Source organism: Notolepis coatsorum (assembly GCF_963971535.1).
Source record: "Notolepis coatsorum genome assembly, chromosome: 8".
Lineage (NCBI taxonomy): Eukaryota > Metazoa > Chordata > Actinopteri > Aulopiformes > Paralepididae > Notolepis > Notolepis coatsorum.
In genome coordinates this window covers 91,218,478-91,240,303 of record NC_140172.1, presented here as the reverse complement: position 1 = coordinate 91,240,303, position 21,826 = coordinate 91,218,478, and the positions used below count along the sequence as shown (strand labels likewise).

Sequence of the window (21,826 nt, the reverse complement as noted above, 5' to 3'; positions counted from 1 at the left end):
TAAATTGGGGTTGTGGTATAAAAAAGTTTGAGAACCCCTGCTTTAGACATTTCTTAACCCTTCCACTACCACACTGTCTGTAGTGTGGTAGTGAAAGGGTTAACCTTCTGTAGTGTGGTAGTAGAAGGGTTAACCCTTTGTCGTGTAGCAGTGAAAGGGTTAACCTTCTGTATTGTCACAGTGAAAGGGTTAACCCTTTGGTAGTGTGGTAGTGAAAGGGTTAACAATGCATTGTGTAAGATTTTCTACCGTTGACCCCTTTTCTTGATCCTCCAATCACGACTGTCGCTTCCCTCGGACAAACAAAGTTAAATTATGTTGGAATAAGTGGTGGTTATACCACTGTGTTGAATGAGGACCATGCAGACTCAACCACTAAATAACCGTAGGCCTACTTATTTAAATGTGATCTACACGACCCTCATTCAAAATTATCAAAAATCTCACACAAGGCATCTTACATTTTTTGTTTTGGTTTAAAAGTAATACCTTGATTTGATTTGATTTTAAATCTTTATTTTGAACATGTAAATACAAACAAAATAAAACAAAAACAAATCATTCATCTCTAGCAATAAAATGGAATTTAAATATACGTTTTTGTTGACAGAGTCAGCTGTGGAGCGACAATAATATGTTCATGACGACAAGGTTTCTCTCTTTAGCCTTGGCGTGGTTTATTATTACATTGCACACATCAGTACACATGAGACCTTCTCTTATGAGAGCGACGGAGGAAGAGACAGAGGGGGAGGTAACATCTCCTTTTATACCTCTTACCTGGCATCAGCTTCAATAGCTACGCCTATAGCGCCCTCTTGTGGAAACAGTTAGACAGTTACATGCAATCATACATAACATCTAACTTCAACACTCCCACTTATGGTTGTCTTGTATACTGTACAACTTTTTCAAAAACATCTTTCCAAGAAAATAATACAGTTCAGAACATCAAAAAGGATATGGCAGTCAATATTACATAACAGGCAATATTTACACACCAAACATGACCTCTGCAAATCTTCTCAATTTCAGTTTGGAGACAGGCTTTGTCATAGCGTCTGCTACCATGTCGTCTGTAGGACAATAAACAAGTGTCATTCTTTCTTCCCTGATGACAGATCTGATGAAGTGATATTTTATATCCACATGTTTACACCTCTGTCGGCACACAGGGTTTCTAGCAATTGCAATGGTTCCCTGGTTGTCTTCATAAATAACGGTTTTCTTATATACATAGGTATCCATTCCTTCGAGCAGTTGTTCTAGATAAATTCATTCCTGTATTGTCATAGCTAGAGCCATGTATTCGGCTTCACAAGTTGACAGTGCCACTGTGGGCTGTTTCTTTGTTTTCCACTAAACCAGTGAGCTGTCTGTGTTCAAACTCACACAATACCCTGTGGTACTTCTTCTGTCTGTGGCGTCTGCCGCCCAATCTGCATCACTGTAGGCTTTAAGCCCTAAACCCTCGCTGCTCTTTCTGAAACAAAGCTGTTTATCTGCTGTGCCTTTGAGATAGCGAAAAACATGTTTTGCTGTAATCCAGTGCTCCTCTGTGGGGTCATCAAAATGCTGTGACAATTTACTCACTACAAAACATAGGTCAGGGCAAGTACATGTTGTCAAATAAATGAGGCTACCTACAGCTTCTCTGTACATTTTTACATCTGTCAATTTCTGAGCATCCTCTTGGTAGTCTAGTTTTTGATCACATGGTGTTTCCCTTGTTCTACATTCTTGCATGTCAAAACGTTTCAGGATCTTCTCCACATATCTCTTGTGAGATATTTTTACACAACTGGCAGACTGTTCGAAGTCCATACCTAGAAAATGTTTTAACCTGCGTAGGTCTTTCATTTTGAATCTGGGGGAGAGCATACTTTTCACCTGCTCTAGGTTTCTAGCGTTGTCTGCTGCGATGATCAAATCATCCACCCAAATTACAATTATCACTTTTCCTGACTCTTTTGACTCCCTTGAGTAAACACAGGGGTCTACTGGGTTCTGTAGGAAGTGATCTTCAATGAGACATGTATGAAGCATCTCGTTCCAATTTCGCCCAGACTGTTTCAGATTTTTCTAGCTTACATACTAGCTTCTCTCCTTTCTTCTCGTAACCTTCAGGTTGTTCCATATATATCTCCCTATCTATGGGTGCGTGCAGGTAGGCTGTCTTCAAATCCATCTGGTGTAAAATCAAACTGTCCTCAGCTGCTTTCTGCATCACTACCCTTACACTGGTCAGATTGGCTGTGGGGGAGAATGTCTCACTGTAGTCTATCCCCTCCCTCTGACTATAACCTTTAGCTACAAATCTTTGTACTTGTCGTGGCCTTCAATACCCTCCTTGATTGAGTACACCCATTTTCCTCCCACTGTCTGTCTGCCCTCTGGTAACTTGGTTAGAGTAAAGGTGTGGTTGTCCTCTAGGGACCTCATCTCCTCATCCATTGCTCTCTCCCATCGCCTCTTTAAAGGTCTGAGGTACTCCACTCACTACTCTGTAGCAGTAATCAATGCTGGTAAGTGTACTGTCATCCTCGTCACTTTCTCTCTGGGCATAGTCTTTCAGATACTTTGGGGGTTTGTGTTCCCGTGAGGGATACCTCCCACTGCATGAGACACGTGACGTCACCCTCGGGTGCTCCTCGTCACCATCCTCTGGGGGTTGCTGACTGTCTGTCTGCACGACTGTGCTCAGTACACTAGGCTGAGGTGTCTCTGTTTCTTCACACCTTACTCTGGAGTCCAGCTCTGGCTCCTCTGTCTGTGTCTCGTTCTCACATGTTGTCTTTGTGACAAATTTGACTAGCCTGTGTTTTTGCACTTTCCCTTTACCGGGATAATAGACTAGAAAAGCGGGGCTTCCTTTGTCGTGCCCTACAAAGAGTCCTTTTTCACATCTGGACTCGAGCTTTCCTCTGTCCTGCTGGTAAGCATAACACACTGATCCAAATTTGTGCATTCTGTCTAGATTACACTTCTTTCCTGTCAGTGCTGTATACGGGGTGGTGCCTGTGTGCTTATTAAAACACCTGTTTCTGGTGTAAGCGGCTTCTTGTACCGCATAATGCCATAGACCAGTGGTTCTCAAACTGTGGTACGCGTACCACTAGTGGTACTTGGTGGTACTGCTGGTGGTACTTGAAAACATTTCCAAAAAAGCTAAAAAAAAAAAAAAAAAAATTGCAGTCAGGCCACTGAACTTAGAAGCAGGCCAGGCCAGTGTTTCTGGTTGCGGCAGCGCGATAGTTAGATAATCTAAGTGGGGAACAACCAGGAGATCACTGTGACAGAGAGGAATGCAGTCTAAACAGTCATAAATCTTTAATTCAACTTCAGCCCTGATCATAACCATTTATTTTTAGATTTCTTGTAATGTCAGATAAAAAATGAAATACTCCCACTTTTCTGAAAAGACTTGGTGTTAAATCTGACATTACAAAAAATCCATCAAAATATGTGTTGCTGCTACTGTAATCATTGACACATGCCTAGCCTGTAATAATCCCCCCCAGAAAAATGTACTTTGCATTTGATATATTGTAAATATTTTACTTTTTGTGTGTTTTTTTTAACAATAATTTGTGATGCCATCACACAATCTGGCATTTAAAAGGTAAACATTCAAAAATGTATTGAATATGTGTTTTCTTTTCTTTTTTACAATAATTTGTGATGCCCATTAGTGGTCTGCAAGGGCCTTGAAATAAAGCCCGAGCCCTGCCCGAGCCCGTGAACTTCAGGCCCTGCCCGAAAATAAGCCCGACTGTAAATAATATTTTAAGCAAATTTTTGTATTTGTTTTAAATATTCTAAACACTTTATATATTAACTTAATAAATAAACAAAAACGAAAATGTCCAATAGGTCTGCCTAAATAACGCATATCACGCTGAAAACTAAGAAGCATTTATGCCTCCCTCCCAGTGCTCGCTTATAGAGCAGCCTCGTAAAACGTATTGAAGGCTATAGAATCTTCTTTGACACACACACACACGACACACAATAGCCTACTCAGTCACTATACAAACAGAAATCAGATTTCGAGCAGAGCAACATATGAAAAGCACAACAAAACAGGTAGCGAGTCCGACCCAGCAAATAATAAACATCACTCACCACGACGTCAGCAACGCGTTGAACAACTTTAACAAAACTTCTCCAACTGGCTACATACATCCAAGTACAAATAAAACGTTCGCCAACTGGCTATATTCCAACACAACCAATCGAGTTGTCCCGGTCCTGAGTTCTCCCTGCGCGCTGCGGTAATTACATCCAAATGTTTCTCTGATGACAGCTTGGCGCAAAAGAGAAAGCGAATCTTAAAGGAAAACGAAGGTTATCCTATAACCATAGTTATATAAAAAAAAAAAAAAAAAAAAAAAAAAAAAAAAACGGCGGTGCCTGGGCCCGGCCGAGCCCGAATTATTTATAAAAAAAAAAGGCCTACCCAGCCCGAACCCGCCGGGCCGGGCCGGGCCGGGCCCCGTCGGGCCTGGGCAAGGTTGCAGTGCACTAATGCCCATCACAAACACTGGCATTTAAAGGGTAAAAATTCAAAAATTCCTGTACCAGAATGCAAGAAATTAAGTTTTTGTAACAAAATAATTGTGTGTGTGTGTGTGTGTGTGTGTGTGTGTGTGTGTGTGTGTGTGTGTGTGTGTGTGTGTGTGTGTGTGTGTGTGTGTGTGTGTGTGTGTATGTGTGTGTGTGTGTGTGTGTGTGTGTGAGAGAGAATTACAGACAATTGCTTGCTGTGTGAGAGAGAGAGAGAGAGAGAGAGAGAGAGAGAGAGAGAGAGTGAGAGTGAGAGAGAGAGAGAGAGATAGAGAGAGAATTAAGTACATTTGCTGAAATACAGTTGTTATGTGAGAATGTTAGTTATTATGTTCTCAATGCCCCTTGCATTGTATGAGTTGTGTGGAAGCGTTTGCTAGTTCTAGTGCTATCCCTTTGTACATTGTGGCTGTGTCTGACAAAAGTTAACAATAAATAATGGTATTAGGAATACATTTGCCTCCTGCGTGAACTGTGCATAGCTGAATAGACTGTATTTTAACGCCGGTCATATGGTGGTACTTGGAGAGCCAGCTACGTTCTAAGGTGGTACTTGGTGGAAAAAGGTTGAGAACCACTGCCATAGACTCTTAGGTAAGTTACCGTCTATTAGCTTACACCTAGCCATTTCGAAAAGAGTACGTCCTTCCCTCTCTGCCACCCCGTTCTGGTGCGGGGAGTAAGGGCATGACGTCTCGTGTCTTATCTTGTTCCTTCTCAACAGTGATTGGAACTCTCTATTTGTCAACTCAGTTCCGTTGTCGGACCTCAAGCATCTTATGTTGCCATAAGGCGCTACATCTGCAAGGAATTTCTCCGTGGCCTGGAGTGTGTCACTCTTTGCTTTGAGAAAGTAAACAAACACTGCCCCTGTACACACATCTGTAAAAGACTGTACATATTTAAAGCCACCTATGGATTCGTTGCTTACTGGACCGGCTAGATCTGTGTTAACTAGCTCAAGTGGTACCTTTACTTTTTCCGTGGGACTTCTGTTTCTCAATTGAGTGAACTTCCCCTTTATGCACACTTCACATTCTTTGTCAGGTCTATGCTTTTCACCTTTAATGTGCATGCCTTCTGTCACTGCTTGCAGTTTCAGTAAATCCTCGTAATTACAATGACCCATGATCTCATGCCATGTCTGAATATCGTGACTGACAGTCACATTACACATATCATTATTGTAACTGAGGGGTTACAAAACCCTGACTGTATTAAAGATTGTGATAGATTAAACCACTGCTAATTATTATTATTATTACTTGCCAGACAGTACAGTTATTATATGGCAGACACTCAGAATAGACGGCACGGTGACAAGGAAATATCATTTATAGCAGCGGTTCTCAACAGGGGTTCCCCGGCACACAGGGGTTCCGCGGAGAGCTGCCAGGGGTTCCGCGAGATGCCTGGCAATGTTCTTTAAAAATATAGAATGACAACAGTCTTATTTTGAAAATCCTATAGCGGGTCTCATTTCTGCCCACGCGCAGCTCCAGCTAAATAACTAGGCTCCGAAAGCTAGCAACATTTAGGTCATTATGATACTCTTATTTTGAAACTCCGTGGTGTCGTGACTCATATCCGCTCTACAGCACACAGCCAATAAGGATGCATCTCAACACAGCAGGCTGAGCAGTGAGCTTAGCGTCTCTCAGCTCAGCAGTAGTAGCGTACTCTGGATCTGGAACGCGGACATTGAAACACAGCAAGGATAGTGTTTTTGCGACCCAAAACAAATCCCTGCTGTTTTATTCCGCAACGGGTCAAATGCATATAACATGCTTTGCAATCCTTGCCATTCCTTTGTGGCCACGTTGTGTTTAAGACCGGAATTAATGTCCCTTTAGCATAAGCTAACAACAAGCCCTGTTCAGAGCGACAGAGAACAGCAGGGTGGGGACTTGGAAGGAGGACTGGGAAGGAGGGGGGCGGGGCATTCTCCCTCTATGTGTGTGCGTTTGAAAATATATGATGAAGTCAGACTACTATATTATATTGATAGTAAATGTACTGAGGGTGGACAGACAGATTATGTTGATATTTAAACATAAAAAATACAATACATAATAAATGTATCCATGATCATCATGCAACATAAAACAATTGCAGGAACGGTTTGGGAGAGGAAGGTGTTTTAGGTTGCGTGTTCCAAAAAATGTACTTAAAGTTTAAAGCTCAATATATCAAAACGTGGCACTTTATAGTGAACAGGCTCTTTATAGTGAATCCAAATTATTTTTTGGATTACAGAAAATTATCCCTAAAGTGCTATCTGATGCAGCTGCACTGTTTTCCATGAAAATACCATATTTGGATAAGTTTGACCATTTCTAAAAATCTGAAAATCATTAAGTCACTCTGGATAAAAAAAGACTTTACAGACAACATTGAGACAAAGCTTCCTGACACATCTCCATCCAAACTCTTGGAAGAACTCATTGAAATCTCATCTGATACCACCTGGAGAGCTAGTTTCAGAGTGTGGTGCTGAGTACCAAGTATCTCATGATGCTGCAGTTAAGGTGTTGATACCATTCAGCCCCACATATCTGTGTGAAGCTGGCTTTTCATCCATGACAGCTCTGAAAACAAAATATAGGGCCAAGTTGAGCCTTGATGATGACATGCATGTTGCCTTGTCAAAGATCTCCCCACGTATTGACCGTATTATTAGCCAGCAGCAGCGGACCTCGCATTGAGCTAGAAATGTCCACTGAGTGAACGAGTGCTTATTTTCTGTATTTATTTATATTTTTTGAGAAATGGTAACTTGGTGATCCTTTTCTGTATTTAAAAAAAATACATGATTTTCTGTTTTTGAGAAATTGTCAAACTTATCCAAATGCTATTTTTATGGAGAACAGTGCAGCTGCAACAGATAGCACTTTAGTGATCCTTTTCTGTATTAAAAAAAAAATACATGATTTTCAGTTTTTTCTTAAATAAACATTATTTTGAAAGCAAGCACTTTTGTCATCAGATTCAGACAACTTTATTGATCCCGCGTGGGGCAATTCATATTTGCAGATTCACCAACAAGCAACAAAGACAAACAAACAACAAAACATCTCAACGACAGCACGGCAAATAAAGAATCATTGTATCATCATTGTAGCAAAAAAGACAGGACCGAAAAGGTCTTTATCGTATGTAGGGGTGCCCTGGAATATTTTATTGAACACAGGGGTGCCTTGGCAGCAGAAAAGGTTGAGAACCCCTGATTTATAGTATTTATTATTATGCAGCAATGTACAAAATGGGAATTACTTAGTCGCGCTTTTATGGCGAAGAATATGATAAAGTCAGTGAGTAGCAAAGTCAGTTGGAATGAATAATTCCTAAGCTGGGTATACTAGACCAAACGCCACCTGGCGTGGGATGGCAGTATAGGGGGGCAAACGAGGGTACCGCTGGAGACAGGTGATATCCTCCCAGAGTTGTAAGCTCTAGGAGAAGGAAGAAGGTTCGGATACTCAGTCTGTTCACTTGAAGAAAAGGGGTTCTCATACGGATCCGGTCCTTATAATCCAAGCGCTCAGTAGCAAGGTAATAGCTGTAATCCAATGCTCGATAGCAATGATGATAGCCAGCCAGCTTCGGTCCTCGAAGCTAGCCCGAGGTAAGATCTTCAAGGTAGTTAAATCCAAACGACAGTGGGCATTAACGATGCTCTTCTCCACGGTAGTACGTTCCACAATCACTATAATCCAACCAATACTGGTTCTACAATATTGCCGCGGTAGGTTCCAATATGCACATGTCCAGTAGTTCTGCGACTAGGCCCTCCTCGTGTGCTGGCACTAATTACTAAGTCCACACACACTTGCTAAGGTTTACACTAGCTACTAAAACGAACGAACTGCTTGTTAATGCTGCACACCGAACGAACTGCTGTAATACGATTTACACTAAATGACGACTCTTTACTTCACATTAAGCTAGGTCGAACTTGACGTTACTGCATTAGATCTGACACTTTCACTTGTTCACTTCGCACGTTAGGTTCACACACTACAGCTGCTGCGCCTTCCACGATATATATACTTAAAGGGCTTTCTAGTGCCAAGCCTCAGCTCTCGTCTGGAATCAATGCGCCGGCACCAGGCATGTCCCAACATGTCCAGACTCGCCTTTGAACCTGACTCAGGGGCGCGGTCCTTGGCACCGCGAACGTCAAGGGCATTATCCAATGAGGAAAGCGAATATTACTATGATTCAAACGGAGGCTTAAAGGGATATATGTTGTGAAGGGCCAGATTAAACCGAATATATATATTTATTTATATATATATATTTAATTGTATTTGTATATTCTCTAATATTCCCTGATATCCCTTGTATATTCCCTGTACAATATGCATTGAATATCCATTCTAGCCTACTGAACATCCCATAATAGTCTCCATTCTACTATTGGTCGAGACCTTGGTGCCAGGCTGCCATACCCCTCAGACCCAGTTCAAACGTACCGCTCGACATGTACGAACAAGTCCTAGTTCCGCGTAGGAATTTGGCTACCGCACCACTAATGGGACTATTTGTTCATAGTGCGTATATATACTGCGCTACTAAAGTAGGACTTTCTTTTCAGTCCAGTTTCTTACCCTCCAATAGAGTCACAGACGTAAAGCCTCCCCGCGACGCCACGTGTGGGAGTAAGGCCAAGTTCGCCTACCATCGGTATTGAGACATCGTGTATATTAATATTTGAATAGTCATATTTGGCACTATATCGTCGAGTTGGACGTAGTCTATTAAGCTAATAATAGTCTGTTAATATATAGTGCTTCGTGCGGTGAGAATACTACCGTAGTCAGTACCCCATCGTTTCGGGCAGAGAACTGGCTGCTTACCCAGGGTGGTTGACCCTATGTGAAGCTGCACCCGAGGAGCCCCAGAGCCGACGAGCGAGTGGACCTGTATACCGGATTATTCTACCAACGACAGCCCGCCTTCCCAGGCACGGATTATGCTTTGGATACTTTGATTATTCCATGGATAAAGACCCCCGACACTGCCGTGTGTTGGAACCCCCCCCCCTGGAGAGGACGCAAGGTGAGGAGACGCTCTGCAAGACGAGGTCGCTTCACGTCTCTCCCCCGTGGACCGGAGAGAGCCGGCCCACAAAGAGTCCAACTGCTTTCATCTGTGGTCCAAGGATCGCCGGCGCATTGAACGGCACTACAGTGGGTTCACCTGGGATACCCTTGGCCGGACGAGGCAGCCGGATTCTACCCCCCCCCCCCTCCTACTCCTGTCGGCTTACAAGCGACCGGATTAACCCCCTCTAGTGTATCTAGTATAATCATTAAAGTATCATTGCTGTTATTCCTTAACTATTCCAGGTCGTATATTTACCACCTGCGCCTTCAGAGATTGGACATTCTCTATTGATATACCGACGAATACTCCTTGCCATAAAAGTGCATACTATTTCAATTCATAAATGTAATTAAGTGATTAAGTGCTTATTCTACACACCATCGTTGTGTAGAAATAAAGACCTGTTTCTAATTCGTACATTTGTGTTGGATCCGTTTCATCTACGTGAGAGTGTTCATGATAATATATTTATGCCGTGTACTGGGTGGCCGAATATTAAGTACAAAGGTAGTGGTAGTAAGTATCATATCTAGTAATACAGTCAGGGAATTGTACCCCTCAGTTACAATTGGTCCTTCGAGCCGGAGGGTAATTAGTGTAATATTAATATAGTGTTATTAATATTGAAATGGCCTATGATGAACACTCCACGAAACGATCCTCCTAACCAACGCCCGCAGCGCGAACGACGGCTCCCTCAGTACTTAGAGGCTTACGCTGTCAGTCAACAACCTAGTCTTCTACTAACAGTAAACGCGGTAAAACTAGAAAGTAAAAGTATGTCTAACCCCAACGCCCAGACTACCCCGACCATAGAGGCCCCTACGGGCTCTAATGTAACTGACCAAGTTCACGGTGGGGACCAGTGGGAACCAGACATGACTTCACACCCCGCCAGTACTGAAGAAGTAGTCCCCGATGAGTCCCGGGAGGAATACAACGCTACCGAGAGAGAACTCGGCACGGAAGAAGACGGGGAGAGCACCGTGGAGATAGAGCTCCAAGGCTCCGCAAGGAGTACCCCGAGGGAAGGCTCCCCTATACAACCGCCTTCTCCCAGCGAGGCAGAGAGGACCCTACAGCAGGCCTTCCTCATCAGCCTGAACGCCGCTGCTGAACGCGACCGACTGCAGATCCAGCAGCGAAGCGAACACGAGCAGATACGTCTAGAAATAAGACGCATTCAGATGGAAGAGAATGTGGCCCGAGAACGAGCCGGTGCTCAACGGGACGCAGCGCGCGACAGACAGCAGTCGCAACTAATAGAACAGCTGATCAGACGGACAACACCCTCTCCCTCCGCCAGAGGCTCCAGGAACTCGTCTAGACACACCTCCAGGGCGGCATCCCCTAGCCGAGTAAACAACCCTGAACTTGACCAACAGACGAGGTCTATACCCCCCACAGACCACCTCCCCCCACCGGTCCAAGCGAGACCTAGCAACCGGGAAGGAGCAGCATATCCTGTGGAGAGGCTAAACCAGAGACTACAAGCACTGGATGACCTAACTGAAGACGAAGAGGAAGAGGAGGAGAACCACGCCCGAAGACAGCACAGTACTCTACCGGACCAGGAGGTCCGGTACAGCCCAGGCTATACTCCCGCGGAGCTGCGCTACAGACCCCCGACTCTATACACGGGTGAGCACGACGCACGACCCGCACCAAGGAACAGCACCTGGACAAGCGGGCCATGGTACACTGCCGGTACCAGCCCATACCAAGGAGCGGGAGGAGACTCGCCTAGGAGGCCTCTCCCCCAACGCTCGCCGATGTATCCACAGTCAGCGTCATACATTGGCACGCCTATGGTACCCGACTTCACCCAAGAGAACCGGGCCCAGTATACAGAACTCCGCATGTGTCTGGAGACCATGTTGGTGGATGTATTGGATGAACGCCACAAATACGCCATCCTACTGAAGCACTTAAAGGTGCCCCGCGCACATAATATAGCGCTCGCCTACGCGACTTCCACCACCCCATACACAGCAGCGCTGGTAGCATTGGACCAGAGGTATGGGCGCATATGGGATTACGTGATCCAGGAGATCCGACACATCGACCGCTTACCCCCAGCAATAGACAATCGAGCACTGGACGACCTGTCCATCAGAGTGCAGTCCCTGGTAGGGATGTTGGGAGCGCAAAGAGAGTAGGGGAGCCATGAACTTTACGCCAACTCAAATGTGGAAAGGATCCTGGAGAAGCTGCCGCCCGTTGAGCGCTTTAGGCGGCAGAGGGACCACAGAGACCCGAATGGCCCCGAACCGAACCTCCTCGATCTAGCAGACTTCCTGGCGAGAGAAGTCAGCAGCCTACGGCTAGATACATTCGGACGGAGCACCCCTGGCTCCAGAGAAGGAACCAGACGACTAAATGATGGAAGAAGATCGGTGACTGTGATGCACCAATCGGAGTCAGTACCGAGCAGCAGGAGCCACAGTACCCCCTCCAGAACGGAGAAGTGGAAGATAGTGTGCCCCTACTGTGAGAAAGAACACTGGCTAGCGCAATGTGACTCCTTCCCCAAGCTGAACGCGGAGGAAGCAGGTCAATGGATAAAGTCCAACAAGCGCTGTTTTCGCTGTGCGCGCTCACACATGGCAGCCGAATGCCGCTTAAAGAAAAGGTGCACCAAGTGCGATGGAGCCCATCTGGACATACTTCACGACAGTAACAGACGGCGCCCTTCACCTGCACCATCCAGCCGCAAAGCGAGCGTCATGTACATCGATCCCGCCAGCAGCAGTGGAGCCCGAGTACTCCTAAAAGTAGTGCGTGTGACACTAAGCTACCAGAATAAAGTCCTGGACACTTACGCCGTCCTCGATGACGGGTCAGAGAAGACCCTGCTGCTCGCCTCCGCTGCGGCCCAGCTAGGGCTGCGGGGAAGCGAAACCCAAATGACAATTCGGACAATAAGACGAGATTTGAAGACGATAAAGGGCGAGAATGTCTCATTCTCTATCGCAGCAAGCGGCCAGCCTGAGCGACGGTACCAGATTGCAGACGCTTTCACCAGCCAAGAAATAGGACTGTCGCGGTACACATACCCCGTCGCCAAGCTGATGGAGAAATATGCACATCTGCGCAAGTTACCGATCCCGCTCATAGACAATGCTATGCCGACCCTGTTGATAGGCTCCGACCATGCAGACCTCATTGTCCCGATAGACCGGGTTCATACCGGACCCCGAGGCTGCCCTGCAGCAGTCGAGACCCGTTTGGGATGGACTCTCCAAGGCCCGCTCGCCAAATCTCTCAACCGAAGTACAGCCACTAGATGTCTCCACTCCCGAGTCACAGAGGGAGAAACCGCACTCCTGCAACACGTAGAGCGGCTATGGACCTTGGAACAAATGCCCTTTAAGAACGGAAAGAAAGACATTCGCTCTAAAGATGACATTTACGCCATTCACCTCCTCGAGACAGGGACCAAGAGAGTCCCGGTCAACGGCGTGTTGAGATACGCCACGCCACTCCTGCGGCGAGAAGGAATGCCTACTTTCCACGCCAAGACAGACGCCACAGAACGGTACCTGCTGAACACGGAGCGGCGCTTAGCCAAGAACCCCGCCCAAGAGAGTGTATACCGCGCTGAGATTGAGAAGCTCATCACAGCGGGACACGTCACAAAGATGGACATTAAAGAGGCTGACCAGACCACTGAATCGTGGTACGTGCCCCACCACAAGGTCCATCACAACGGTAAAGACTGCATAGTATTTAACTGCAGCTACCAGATCGGATCCCAAAATCTGAATAAAGAGTTACTGCCCGGTCCCACACTCGGCCCCTCCCTACTCGGCGTTCTACTCCGCTTCCGCCAGGAAAAGGTGGCCATCAGCGGGGACACTAAAGGAATGTTCCTGCAGGTGAGATTAGTAGAGGCGGACAAGCCCCTGTTACGGTTCCTATGGAGAGAGAAGCCAGGAGATGAGCACCCAGCCATCTACCAATGGGAAGTCCTCCCCTTCGGAACGACGTGCAGCCCCTGCTGTGCGACATTTGCACTACAGAAACATGTAGCAGAGGACCCAGCAGCGGACGAAGAGGTCCGACACAGCGTAAAGAACAGCTTCTACGTAGACAACTGTCTACAAAGCCTTTCAACCCAGGAAGAAGCCGAGGCTCTCCTGATTAAACTCCGCGCCTCATTGATCAAAGGCGGCTTTGATCTCAGGCAGTGGGCCAGCAGCGATCCGCAAGTACTGCGCAGCCTCTCCTCCGAGGACAAGGCAGCCAGCAGCGAGACCTGGATGGCTACAATCCCGGGAGAAGCCCAGGAGATGACCCTGGGATTGGTGTGGCGATTCAAAACAGATTCGCTTCACTACAGACACAAGCCCCTGACTACGGAGCAGGGAAGGCCGGCGGCGGCGCCGACCACCAGACGGAGTGTGTACACAACACTCGCCCGACAATATGACCCGCTAGGATGTATTCTACCGTACACCACCAGGGCAAAAATGATTGTACGAGCATTGTGGGACAAGGACCAGGGCTGGGACGACCCCATTCCCGCACACCTTGCCTCCACCTGGAGAGAGTGGGAGATGGAGCTCCACTCACTCCCAGGCGTTAATATGCGCCGAAGCTACTTCCCACCCACGGTGAGGCCAGAGACATGTAAAATGGACTTACACGTCTTCAGTGACGCCTCAGAGGTCGCATACGGATCAGTAGCCTACTTGCGGGCCCAAGACCAGGGGGGAGAGATCTACACAGCATTTGTCCTCGCCCGCTCGAGAATAGCCCCACGCAAGCAACAATCTATCCCACGTCTAGAGCTCTGCGCAGCCCTAGCCGGAGCGCACCTAGCCACGCTCATCCAACGTGAGCTCACCATACCGGTGTCTAGAACAATCCTGTGGTCAGATTCCACGACGGTACTCGCCTGGATCAAATCGGACTCATGCAAGTACAAAGTCTTCGTGGGAGTCAGAGTCACCGAGATTCAAGACTTAACCGAAGAGTTAACCGGAGAAACAGAGTGGCGCTACGTTGATACAAAACAGAACCCAGCTGACGTCATCACCCGGGGGATGCCCCTGGATGACCTCACCCGTCGCAATGTCTACAGTGACGGCCCCGCATTCCTAAGACTCCCGGAAGGACAGTGGCCCATGCCTATCCCGAGGGAAGCAAGTCCAGAGGAGGTGGAAATTAAGAAGTCTGTGTTCTGTGGATTGAGCACCGTAGCCTCCACCGACCCTAACATAGACGATTGCACGTCCATAGAGAGTGCACAACAAAGAACATTCCTGCGGTACCACCCGGAGTGCAAGTCCCCCGCTGATATGTCAGCAGCTAACTACGAGGAAGCAGAATTGCTTCTACTGCAGCGAGCCCAGAGAGACTCGTTCCCCGATGAATTGGCCTGTCTACAGGGAGGAAAGCCCGTCCCATCCGACAGCAGATTAATTCATCTGGCCCCCGAGAGCGACGCTCATACCCTCATCAGAGTGGGTGGTCGCCTACGCAGAGCCCCCAACACACTCCTGATGGGGCGGCTAGATCCTGCATTACCACAGACAATGTACCGGCCTGAAGAAGCGAACGGCCGACGAATGTGGAGGTACAGCCAAGTATTAGCCGACAAGTTTTGGAACAGTTTCCTACTGCACTACCTACCGTCTCTACAGACCCGCCAGAAGTGGGTAAAGGAGAGAGACAATTTGACAGAAGGAACAGTCGTCATGATTATTGATCAGTCACTGCCCAGAGCTGTGTGGCCGGCCGGCCGCGTAAGCAAGGTGATCACCGGTGCCGACGGCAAGGTCCGAGCGGCTGAAGTGCTCGTCCAGGGTCGCACTTACACCCGTCCCGTGGCAAGGCTCATAGAACTGCCTCGACTCCCAGACACAATCGATGATGACCATGACCCTACAACCCTATGACTTTGTGAAGTTGACTGACCCCTACAGCAAACCCTTATGTGTAAATAGACAACGCGATTAATCTGTCTCTGTTTAACTGATTAGGTTAGATTATTTAATTGTATTTGTATATTCTCTAATATTCCCTGATATCCCTTGTATATTCCCTGTACAATATGCATTGAATATCCATTCTAGCCTACTGAACATCCCATAATAGTCTCCATTCTACTATTGGTCGAGACCTTGGTGCCAGGCTGCCATACCCCTCAGACCCAGTTCAAACGTACCGCTCGACATGTACGAACAAGTCCTAGTTCCGCGTAGGAATTTGGCTACCGCACCACTAATGGGACTATTTGTTCATAGTGCGTATATATACTGCGCTACTAAAGTAGGACTTTCTTTTCAGTCCAGTTTCTTACCCTCCAATAGAGTCACAGACGTAAAGCCTCCCCGCGACGCCACGTGTGGGAGTAAGGCCAAGTTCGCCTACCATCGGTATTGAGACATCGTGTATATTAATATTTGAATAGTCATATTTGGCACTATATCGTCGAGTTGGACGTAGTCTATTAAGCTAATAATAGTCTGTTAATATATAGTGCTTCGTGCGGTGAGAATACTACCGTAGTCAGTACCCCATCGTTTCGGGCAGAGAACTGGCTGCTTACCCAGGGTGGTTGACCCTATGTGAAGCTGCACCCGAGGAGCCCCAGAGCCGACGAGCGAGTGGACCTGTATACCGGATTATTCTACCGACGACAGCCCGCCTTCCCAGGCACGGATTATGCTTTGGATACTTTGATTATTCCATGGATAAAGACCCCCGACACTGCCGTGTGTTGGAACCCCCCCCCCTGGAGAGGACGCAAGGTGAGGAGACGCTCTGCAAGACGAGGTCGCTTCACGTCTCTCCCCCGTGGACCGGAGAGAGCCGGCCCACAAAGAGTCCAACTGCTTTCATCTGTGGTCCAAGGATCGCCGGCGCATTGAACGGCACTACAGTGGGTTCACCTGGGATACCCTTGGCCGGACGAGGCAGCCGGATTCTACCCCCCCCCCCCCTCCTACTCCTGTCGGCTTACAAGCGACCGGATTAACCCCCTCTAGTGTATCTAGTATAATCATTAAAGTATCATTGCTGTTATTCCTTAACTATTCCAGGTCGTATATTTACCACCTGCGCCTTCAGAGATTGGACATTCTCTATTGATATACCGACGAATACTCCTTGCCATAAAAGTGCATACTATTTCAATTCATAAATGTAATTAAGTGATTAAGTGCTTATTCTACACACCATCGTTGTGTAGAAATAAAGACCTGTTTCTAATTCGTACATTTGTGTTGGATCCGTTTCATCTACGTGAGAGTGTTCATGATAATATATTTATGCCGTGTACTGGGTGGCCGAATATTAAGTACAAAGGTAGTGGTAGTAAGTATCATATCTAGTAATACAGTCAGGGAATTGTACCCCTCAGTTACAATATAGCTTATATAAATAATATACAAGTTATATAAAACAATAAAACGTAGATTCTCAGTGTTAATCTGGCCCTTCACAACAGCCGCCTCTTAATTAGTCCGCACCTAATTAGTAAAGGGAGACAGATTAATGGACTGCTCCATACTTGTTGTGAGGAGTAGGGCAATCTACAAAGTCAGTGGGTCATGGTCGTCATCAGGGGAGTCAGGGAGCTCCGGCAACTCTATCAGCTTCGCCACAGGTCGGGTGTAAGTCCGCCCTTGGACTATGACTTCTGCCGCTCTGACCTTCCCATCGGCACCAGTAATCACTCTGCTCACGCGGCCGGCCGGCCACGTAGCTCGGGGTAGTGACTGGTCTATTATCATGACGACTGTGTCCACCTTCAGGTTGTCCCTGTCCTTTACCCACTTCTGACGGGCTTGAGGTCTGTCATCAGGACTTCCTCCAACACGGTCTGGGCCCCAAGCACGGTGTACATAGCAGTCTTTATAGAACGGACTTCTCTTTCCCAGGTTCCCCCGAAATGAGGGGCGTTCGGGGGGTTGAACTGGAATGTGATCTGAGCGGGAGCGAGGCGGGTCTTAAGTCCTTCACCCATAGCCAGGAAGCTCTCTCTCAATTCTCTGTCTCCTCCTTTGAAGTTTGTCCCTTGGTCGGACAACAACACAGACGGGGTTCCTCTCCGGGCTTGAAATCTCCGGAAGGACATGAGGAATGAGTCCGTACTCATGGTCTGGAGGATTTCTATATGAACAGCTCGGGTGGTCATACACTTGTACACAATGCCCCACCTCTTCTCTGTCCCTTTTCCTTTCTTGACGTTGAATGGGCCGAAGCAGTCCACGCCCGTGGAGTGGAAGGCCCTCTCGCCGAGTCGGAGGCGGCAGGGAGGCAATCATCGATATACTGGGCTGTGCTCGCCACTTGCGACAGGTTAGGCAAGTCCGTTGGAAGCGACGTACTGCTTCTCTCCCTTGGAGTATCCAGAAGCGTCGTCGGATCTCAGCGAAGACTCTCTCTGCCCCCGCGTGGTGCACCACCTCGTCGTACTTCTGTATGATCAGCTCGGTTATCTTGTGTCGGCGGTTGAGGACGATAGGATGCTTAGCATCGTCAGTCACGTCCGGGGCCCGTCTCAAACGACCACCCACCCTGATGAGGTGCTGGGCGTCGAGCTCTGGGGCCAAAGTGAGAGGTCGGCTGTCTGAGGGGACTGGCTTGTCCCCTTTCAGGCAGTCTAGTTCTTCTGGGAATGAGTCTCTTTGGGCTCTCCTTAGCAGGAGGAGTTCGGCCTCTTTGTAGTTCGATGCGTCAAGGTCTGTGGTGGGGGGAACCTCAGGGTGGTGCCACAAGAATGTCCTTTTCTGAGCACTCTCAAGGGTTAAGCAGTCGTCTAGGTTCGGGTCCGTTGGAGCCGGGGCGTGCGTCAGCCCGCAGAACATAGACTTCTTGATCTCTGCCTCCTCTTGACTCGCCTCCCGTGGTGTGGGGGTAGGCCACTTCTCCTCCGGGAGCTTGAGGAACTCAGGACCGTCACTGTAAGGGTTAAGACGTGTGAGGTCGTCTAAGGACATCCCCCGTGTGATGACATCTGCTGGGTTCTGCTTAGTGTCAACGTATCTCCAGCACGCTGATCCTACCAAGTCTTGAATCTCGGTGACTCGGACTCCGACGAAAACTTTGTATCGACAAGAATCGGACTGGATCCAAGTGAGCACAGTCATGGAGTCTGACCACAGGATTGTCTTTCGCACCGTTATGGTGAGTTCGCTTTGTATCAGCGTGGCGAGTTGCGCGCCTACCAGAGCTGCGCAGAGCTCTAGACGCGGGATAGATTGCTGCTTGCGGGGAGCTATCCTTGAGCGAGCCAGGACGAAGGCTGTATGTACTTCTCCTCCCTCCTCTCGGGCTCTCAAGTAAGCCACCGATCCGTAAGCCACTTCTGAGGCGTCACTGAAGACGTGCAGGTCTATCTGACACGTCTCCAGCCGCACTGTGGGGGGGAAGTAGCTCCGTCGAATGTTCACATCTTGGAGCGAGTCGAGTTCTCCCTCCCACTCTCTCCAGGTGGAAGCCAGGTGCTCGGGTATGGGGTCGTCCCAGCCCTGCTCCTTGTCCCACAGTTCTCGCACCAGCATCTTCGCCCGAGTGGTGTAAGGTAGGATACACCCCAGCGGGTCGTATTGGCTTGCGAGTGTTCTGTATACACTCCGTCGAGTGGTCGGTAGAGGGGTCGACCTTCCCTGCTCCTTGGTCAGGGGTGTGTGCTTGTAATGGAGCGAGTCTGTTTTGAAACGCCAGACAAGGCCCAATGTCATTTCCTGTGCTTCACCTGGGGTGGTCGCCATCCAGGTCTCGCTACTTGCTGCCTTTGTCTCTGGGGGGAGGCTGCGGAGTACGAGAGGTCGAAGCCGCCTTCAGCAAGATGCTTTCCGCTTCTTCTGGCGTTGATACGCTCTGTAGGCAGTTGTCCACGTAGAAACTCCTCTCCACGCTTTGTCTGACCTCCTCGTCGGCTCCAGGGTCTTCGGCCACGTGCTTTTGTAGTGCGAACGTGGTGCAGCATGGACTGCATGTGGTGCCGAAGGGGAGGACCTCCCATTGATAGATGGAGGGTTGTTCATCGTCGATCCTCTCTCTCCACAGGAACCGCAGCAGGGGCTTGTCTTCCTCCATCAGTCGCACTTGTAGGAACATCCCTTTGATGTCGCCGCTGATTGCTACTTTGTCCTGGCGGAAACGTAGTAGTACACCGAGGAGGGAGGGGCCGAGTGTCGGGCCGGGCAGGAGCAAATTATTCAGGTTCTGTAGTCCGATCTGATAACTGCAGTTAAATACAATGCGGTTCTTGCCGTTGTGGTGGACCTTGTGATGGGGCACGTACCAGGATTCAGTCGTCTGGTCTGCCTCTTGGTCGTCGATTTTCTTTATATGTCCAGCCGTGACCAGTTTGTCGATCTCAGCGCGGTATATCGTTGCTTGAGGGGGGTCTTTAGCGAGACGCCGCTCGGTGTTCTGTAGATAGCGTTGTGTCGCTTCTTTTGATGCGTGGAGGGTGGGCATCCCCTCCCGCCTCAAGAGTGGAGTTGCGTATCTCATCACTCCGTCGACCTCGACCCTCTTTGTCTTCTGCTCGAGGAGAGCTATGGCGTACTTGTCTTCCTTGGAGCGAACTAGTTTCCGTTCGTTCTTGAAGGGCATCGAGTCTAATGTCCATAGTCTCTCGACGTGCTGCAAGAGGGTGGTGTCGTTGTCGCTTACCCTCGTGTAGAGGCAGCGTGTGGACGTTGGTCGGTTGGAAGACCCGGAGAGGGGGCCTTGGAGCGTCCAGCCCAGGCGGGTCTTGACCGCGGCTGGGCAGCCTCTGGGTCCGATGTGGACCGCGTCCGTTGGGACGATGAGGTCTGCGTGGTCGGAGCCTATGAGCAGGGTTGGTGTGGCGCCGTCGATGAGCGGTATAGGCAGTCGGCGTAGGTGCGCGTACTTCTCCATCAGCTGGGGGATGGGGTAGTTATAACGTGACAGACCTATGTCATGGCTTGTGAATGCATTAGTGATGCTGTACCGCTTCTCGGGCTGCCCGACCGCTGCTATTGTGAATGAGACGTTTTCGCCCTTTATGGTCTTTAGATCTCGCCGAATAGTACGGATTGTCATTGTTTCTTCGGTACCCCGCAGGCCCAACTGGGCTGCGGCGGAAGCGAGGAGGAGAGTCTTTTCTGACCCATCGTCGAGGATGGCGTAAGTGTCCAGGACCTTGTCCTCGTAGCTTAGGAGCACTCGGACCACCTTCAGCAGCACTCGGGAGCTCCCGCTCTTCGCAGGGTTTTTATATAGGACATCTGCTCTCGAGCTGCTCCGTGGTACGGGTCTCCGCTTGCTGCTATCGTGTAGGACATCCAGGTGGGCGCCGTCGCACCTGCCGCATATTTTCTTCAGGCGGCACTCAGCTGCCATGTGGCTGCGCGCGCAGCGGAAGCAGCGGCGGTTCGCTTTGATCCACTGACTCACTTCGTCAGCGGTCAACTTCTTAAAGGTGTCGCATTGAGACAGCCAATGTTCGTGTTCACAATACTGGCAGGCAATCTTCCACTTTCCCTTCGCGGGGGGGTGTTATGGCTCTTGTGCCGCGGCACTGACTCGGCCTGGTGCATCACGGTCACGGACCGGCGGTTGTCATTGAACCTCCTCGGTCCATCTTTAGGGTTAGAGCCACCCCACGCGAACGTGTCTAGTCGTAGACTGCTGACCTCTCTGGCTAGGAAGTCAGCCAGGTCTAGGAGGGATGGTTCTGGGCTGTGGGGGTCACGGTGGTCTCTCTGCCGCCGAAAACGCTCTTGACGGGCTGGGGGGAGCTTCTCCAGTATCCGCTCCACATTGGAATTGGCATATAGTTCATATCTCCCCTTCTCCTTCTGTGACCCGAGCATCCCCACAAGGGATTGCACCTTGATAGAGAGGTCATCTAGAGCTCTATTGTCTTTGGCTGGGGGGAGGCGGTCGATATCCCGTATTTCTTGAATTACGTAATCCCATATGCGTCCATAGCGCGCGTCGAGGGCCACCAGAGCATCAGAATAGGGGGTTCTTGAGTTCGAATATGCCAGCGCTATGTTATGCGCTCTGGGTACTTTAAGGTGCTTGAGGAGGATGGCATATTTATAAGACTCGTCGTGTACCTCGGACATGATAGTCTCTAAACACATGCGTAGTTCAGTATACTGTGCTCTGTCCTCACGCGTAAAGTCTGGGAATGTGGGTGTTCCAAGGTAAG

At 48.7% G+C, this 21,826-nt stretch overlaps 1 protein-coding gene across 1 annotated transcript in view; it reads right to left on the bottom strand.

Annotated features, from left to right (window-relative positions):
• Window positions 1–21,826, bottom strand: part of wscd1b (WSC domain containing 1b) — a gene marked incomplete at both ends in the record, with an annotated part of 80,572 nt that overhangs the window by 34,402 nt on the left and 24,344 nt on the right. The gene's annotated exons all lie outside the window — the stretch shown is intronic.